Raw genomic sequence first — 7,117 nt, 5'->3', positions numbered from 1 at the left:
CAACATTTGGACTTTTACCTGGTGTCTGGAGTCGTGGACAGGGGTTCAAGGGAGCGAGAGCGCCCCCTATCGTTCACAATATATATATTTATATATATATATATATATATATATATATATATATATATATATATATTATTTTCATGACCATTTACAGCACTCCATCACTCTCCTTCTTGGTCAAATAGCCCTTACACAGCCTGGAGGTGTGTTTGGGGTCATTGTCCTGTTGAAAAATAAATGATCGTCCAACTAACCTGACTTCTGCACAACACAACTGCTGGTCCCAACCCCATTGATAAAGCAAGAAATTCCACTAAATAACCCTGATAAGGCACACCTGTGAAGTGAAAACCATTTCAGGTGACTACCTGTTGAAGCTCATCGAGAGAATGCCAAGAGTGTGCAAAGCAGTAATCAGAGCAAATAGTGGCTATTTTGAAGAAACTAGAATATAAAACATGTTTTCAGTTATTTCACCTTTTTGTTAAGTACATAACTCCACATGTGTTCATTCATCGTTTTGATGCCTTCAGTGAGAATCTACCAATGTAAAAGGTCATGAAAATAAAGAAAACACATTGAATGAGGAGGTGTGTCCAAACTTTTGGCCTGTACTGTATATATATATATATATATATATATATATATATATATATATATATATATATATATATATATATATATATATATATATATATATATATATATGTATATTCACACACCCTGTATATATTCAGAGATAAATAGAGAGGGAGATAAGGACAGAGAGTGCAATGGCAAGATTTATACTTGATAGCATTCAAAGTACAATATGCCATGTCAAATGTTAGAAAACAGAGAGAGTCTGATCCTGAGAGAAATAAAAGGAAAGTATTCTTTTAATATATATAAATGATTTAGATAGGAATATAAGTAACAAGCTGGTTAAGTTTGCAGATGATACCAAGATAGGTGGATTAGCAGATAATTTGAAATCCGTTATATCATTACAGAAGGACTTGGATAGCATACAGGCTTGGGCAGATTTGTGCAGATGAAATTTAATGTCAGTAAATGTAAAGTATTACACATAGGAAGTAAAAATATTAGGTTTGAATACACAATGGGCGGTCGAAAAATCGAGAGTACACCTTATGAGAAGGATTTAGGAGTCATAGTGGACTCCAAGCTATCAACTTCAAACAGTGTTCAGAAGCCATTAAGAAGGCTAACAGAATGTTAGGTTATATAGCACGATCTGTGGAGTACAAGTCCAAGGAGGTTATGCTGAACCTTTATAATGCACTGGTGAGGCCTCATCTTGAGTACTGTGTGCAGTTTTGGTCTCCAGGCTACAAAAAGGACATAGCAGCACTAGAAAAGGTCCAGAGAAGAGCGACTAGGCTGATTCCAGGTCTACAGGGGTTGAATTATGAGGAAAGATTAAAAGAGCTGGGCCTTTACAGTTTAAGCAAAAGAAGATTAAGAGGTGACATGATTGAAGTGTTTAAAATTATGAAGGGAATTAGTACAGTGGATCGAGACTTGTATTTTAAAATGAGCTCATCAAGAACACGGGACACAGTTGGAAACTTGTTAAGGGTAAATTTCGCACAAACATTAGGAAGTTTTTCTTTACACAAAGAACGATAGACACTTGGAATAAGTTACCAAGTAGTGTGGTAGACAATAAGACGTTAGGGACTTTCAAAACTCGGCGATGTTTTCTTGGAGGAAGCAAGTGGATAGGACTGGCGAGCTTTGTTGGGCTGAATGGCCTGTTCTCGGCTAGATTGTTCTAATTGTTCAAATTGTTCAAATTGTTCTAATTGTTCTATTCAAAAACATTATTTTCACACCATCAGCTATTTTCAGTTGTTAACATAAAACTAAAAAGAGAGAGGTTAGGAGCACACACTAATACTGCGAATTGCTACACCAACCACATGACAAACCAATTTAGGATCCCAGATTAAGACCTGAGTGCAGCCATGGGACGGGTGACACCACAGCACCACACTAGTTCAGATGGAGTGGAAACAGTATGAGGGTCCACTAACATACTGCCTGCTCCATTTCAGAATCTTTTCTCTACCACTGCTCTTTTGATCAGCTACCAATAAACTTTACCTGTATTTCATTACATATGTGGCCAACCCAGTAGTTGTAAGATGTTTGCATGGCTTCATGCCCAACCTCTCCAAACCATACCTGGCTGGTCAACAGTAATATTCTGTTTGGGTGGGTAGGACTTTTCTCTATCAGTGCCTGAAAGAATAGTAGAACATCAGAACAATCTAGACGAGAACAGGCCATTTAGCCCAACAACGTTCACCAGTCCTATCCACCTGAATTTTCCAAAATAACATAAAGTCTAACAATTTTGTTTTCAAAAAATGATTTCTCACCACTGTGTGAAGTGACAGATAATAGAATGCAAACATCTGAGTAGTAAGGTGAATTTTTTTTCCCTTGCAATCTGCTTTTCAAATAAATTTGTTTCCCTCCAAAGGACCACATGATATCAGCTAAAATCTCTGCAAGTCTCACTGATATTGCAAACGTGGATGAAGGAACACCATCTCCAACTCAACCCGGCAAAGATGGGCCTTCTCGTTATTCCAACTCATCCATCTATTTAACTCCACAACTCTGATCTACTTGACTTACTGTATACGTAAAACCCGCAAAAGTTGGTACACAACTTTGGGGTGGTGATCGATGACCAGTGATCTTTCAGGGACTCCATTGCTATAGTCTCTATAGTCCCTCAGTCTTTCAGATTCATACTATACCACATCCATCAGGTAACACCGTATTTGACAGAACCTGGTCCAGGCTTTGGTCTTATCACGTCTGAACTGCTGTAACTCTCTCCTGTGTCACCAAGGCACTGCAGATGATTTAACATGCAAAGGTATGTCTGGTGTTAAACCAGCTGAGGTGTCACTCCTCTTTTCAGATCACTACATTGGTTTCCTGCAGCAGCACATAACAAGTTGAAATCCTTCATGCTTTCCTACAAAGTAGTCAAAAAGTCAGCACTTATTCATATGGAGACAATTCTGAGGCTGTATGCTCCTTCTCGACCTCTCATGTCTGTTTTTCAATGGCATTTGATGATGCCCCTTCCACATGATATCATGTTCAGACTCTTTTCATGTGTACCTCCTAGCTGGTGAAATGAGTTGCCCACCTCTGTTTGAAATTTGGACTCCCTCAATGTTTTTGAAGCATTTGAAGACTCTCTTGTTAGGTGAATTTCTGTCTGTTTAATATTAGCTGTTATTAGGTTTTGTAACCTAGGAAGTGTAACTCGATTGTATTTTGTTCTGAGATCTTCACTTCTGATGATCAGTTTTGTAGCCTTGTCCTGTAATATGTGTTCCCAAATAGTCATTTACTTGATTATGTTGACATCTTTTATAAGTTACTTTGGGTTAAATCATCTGCTAATCCAGTGGTTCTCAAACTGTGGGGCGGGCCCCCCTAGGGGGGCGCGAAGTAACAAAAACAGGGGTGCAAATATGTGAAAAAAAGAAAACAAGAATTGAAAATATGAGAAACACATCTATTGAAACCAAAACAAATTAACTTAAACTACATTCTGATACTAGAAAAATAAATATAGAGTTAGATAAATGTCGATAAAAGTTAAGTTGGTATAGTAAAATATGCATCTATGATATATCATTAATTAAAAAAGAACAAATTGTATTAGTGGGCTCCTTCCAAAAAAACCTTGGGGGGGCGTGATTAAACCATTATGAAATCTCTGGTCGCAAATACTTAAAGTTTAAGAAACGCTGTGTTAAGCAAATACATGTAAATGTACATTTTTGGTTCCTAAATAGGGTGCCTATGCTCACACGCACACATTCACAGTAACACACTCACATTAGACCAATCTGAAATCATAATAACAATAATAATAAAATTGCTCCTATCGACAGACTGCATTTTGTTTGAGCGTTCAGAGCGTTTGTGATTCACCGTCAAAAGTGAGTCAGTGCCCGCCTGGGTGGACCTTCCACCAAGCCCTATGGGGACTTTGGCTATCAATTTATTTACACAGTTTGTCAGAGCTGGCCTTTGTTAGCGGGTCTCTGTGAAAGTGAAATCATAGCCTGCAGGTCTTGGGTGACCAGTGGCAGGATAAAGGGGATAACACTAAAAGAGAGTGGTCCCCCAGGAGTATGTTTGCAACATGGCTCATAATTTAAGCACAAAAGAGTTTCCATTTAAACTGAATATAGTGGTATCTTCCCATTGGGATAAATATTCAGATGCGGCGCTGGTTGGTAGGGACTGATTAATGCATAGCAGCATGCAAAGAGATGAATACAATCCCCCTGTGTGGGCTTACAAACTCCTCTCCAGCAAATCAACAGATTCTCAATTGGAGTCCAAGTCTAATTTCAGCCTGGGGCTCTGTGTGCCCTGACCACAATTGCTTGGCTCTACAGATTATTTAATACCATGGTAGGCCCCTGAGAATAAAAATCAATATGAAATACTTGGAAAGATCACCATCATGCTGAACCCCCCACAAAACTTTATTTTATCATCATTATTATTCTTAGAATTTTTTTTCTTTTTGGAGAAAGAAAATTACAAAACTCTTTAACTCATTGCTTTCCTACTGATTTGTCTGTTTTATGAACTGGAGTAATTCACAATAGAAGCTGGTGTGAGCTCAGCCAGATTCTAGAAATTCGGCTGTCAAATATCTCTGGGAAAGTGTGTGTCTTGTCAGGCTTGGAATTAAAACCAAGTGTGCTTTGTCAAGGAAAGAAAAAATGTAACATGGGATGGCCATGCAAGACTATGTCACCCCATTTATGCTTATTGAATTTTGAAACATGAAATATATGTTTCTGGTTATGTGAACAGCACTGACTACATTTTTAAAAACACCTACCACTGGGAATTACGTTTGCTTCTGCTTGGTAACTACAAACACTTTTGAGTCCTGTGAAACAATTTTTTACTAGCTAACATTTACTAAATGTTAATACAGTGGTACCTCGGTATACGTCCTTAATCCGTTCCAGATTCTTTGACTTATACCAAACAGGACGTATACCAAACAAATTATTCCCATAAGAAATAAAGGGAAAATGATTATTCCGTTCCCATGAAAAAAAATCTTATTGTTATTGGCATATTATACATTGATGGGGTTGTATAAAATAATTTTAACACTGTTTAATACTAAAATGCATAATACAAAATCAATTAAATGAAATAAATGAAAATTTAACCTCAATTTACTTTTTAATAATGTCTTTGTTTTTCACAATCGTAGATACCGTCGTTCTCGGCATACGGTATGCAGCAGCCATGTCCCGAATACGCATGCCACCTTCATACTTTTTAACAATCATTTCAAATTTACGTGTAAAAAAACACAAAATCAGGTGAAAATTCACAGAGTTATAGCTCAGATTGTTCACTGAATGCTAGCAACTGGCGTACTGACGCTCGTGAGCAGTCGTGGCTTTGTCTCGAGAGAGGTAAACAAGGGTAGCACGTGGTGTTCTAGTAAGCAAGTCGTATTCCAATCAAAAGTCGTAAGCCAAGCAAAATTTTTAATGTCCAAACAGGACTTATACCAAGTTGGACTTATTCCAAAGCGGACGTATACCGAGGTACCACTGGTTAAATAAGCAGACTCCATCCGCAATTAAAACCTTAGATTTCCTGTTGTCACACACGCGTGTTTACGAGACAACTAAAGGGCTTGAGTACATGTAATTCCACGCCACACCAGGGGGTGGTGAAGAGCACTAATTCTCTCTCTCGATCTTTTGTAGACTATTCTACAGAAAATCCGCCCGGTTCTGGGGCAGCCAACAACGTCACTTCATGGTCTGGCATGGAATTAAATGTACTCAAGCCCTTTAGTTGTCTCCTAAACACATGTGTGTGACAGGATCTATTCCAGCACCTGGAAGGAACACCTACAGCATGTCCGAGCGATATTACAGACATGACTTTTTGCTTCCTTTTATCCTCCAGAGGGATGCTTCGGACACAGGCCTAGGAGCAGTGCAGGGCCAAAGTGTTGATGGTGCTGAACACCCCGTCATGTTCCTGAGCCAGAAACTGCTGGATCAGGAGACAAGGTATGCAGCAGTGGAAAGAGAGGCTCTTGCGATTAAGTGGGCGATTACACAGTTGAGGTACTACTTCTTGGGTCGGGAGTTCGCACTTGCCACAGACCATGCACCTTTACAGTGGATGACCCTGCATAAGGAGTCCAACCCTCGAGTCACTAGGTGGTTCTTTGATCTGCAACCTTATAAGTTCTCGCTGGTTCATTGGAAGGGTTCTCTCCACACCAATGCCGATGCTCTCACTCGCATTCATGACCTCTCAGTGCAGGATCTTGTTGATATTAAAGCAGTTCTGTTTTGGACTCAGTCGTGTGAACATGTCTGTCATATTGAATCAGTTCTGCAGCCGGGAAAAATTATTCGGGTGTCTGCACCAAACTTTTGCAATGTGTTATGGTCATTCTTGTTACACTGTGTATCTTGATTTTTGAATCCTGAACTGATCGATCTATCTATCTATCTATCTATCTATCTATCTATCTATCTATCTATCTATCTATCTATCTATCTATCTATCTATCTATCTATGTTTGTGTGATTGAAGTTCAGTGGAAGCTTTTGACTTTTGGAAGGAGAGAGGAACATTTGTGAGTCCCACTGGCATTATTTTGAATTAGCAAATTTACATAGTAATCATAAATAACACATGGCTTCCTTGCTGGACAAACATCCTGACCTTGAGAGGGGAAGGTTCCTTACCCAGACGGGAGACACTAAGTGGACGGACAGGCATCCCAGCCAAGAGAGAGAAAGATGCTTAGCCAAAGATAATACAGTCACCATAAGGCATTATAAAGTCATATTGCCATTTGTATAAAGGAGCCCCAGTAGCATTTCTCAACACACTTCTGTTCAATAATTTGTACTCAGTGCATCACTGCATTCTCTCCCCCTCTACTATCTCAAGTGGGTTGAGAGTGCGCCTCATAACTGAGCCTGGGCCTCTCTTGAAGTGATGTTAACAGCCCACTGCACTGCAGCATCGTTTTAGGAGCCACAAGTAAGATATAGGTTAA

The sequence above is a fragment of the Polypterus senegalus genome, chromosome 1, assembly GCF_016835505.1.
Source record: "Polypterus senegalus isolate Bchr_013 chromosome 1, ASM1683550v1, whole genome shotgun sequence".
In the NCBI taxonomy this organism is placed as follows: Eukaryota; Metazoa; Chordata; class Cladistia; order Polypteriformes; family Polypteridae; genus Polypterus; species Polypterus senegalus.
The sequence above is the reverse complement of the archived record's forward strand: the minus strand, read 5'-3'. Positions refer to the sequence as shown.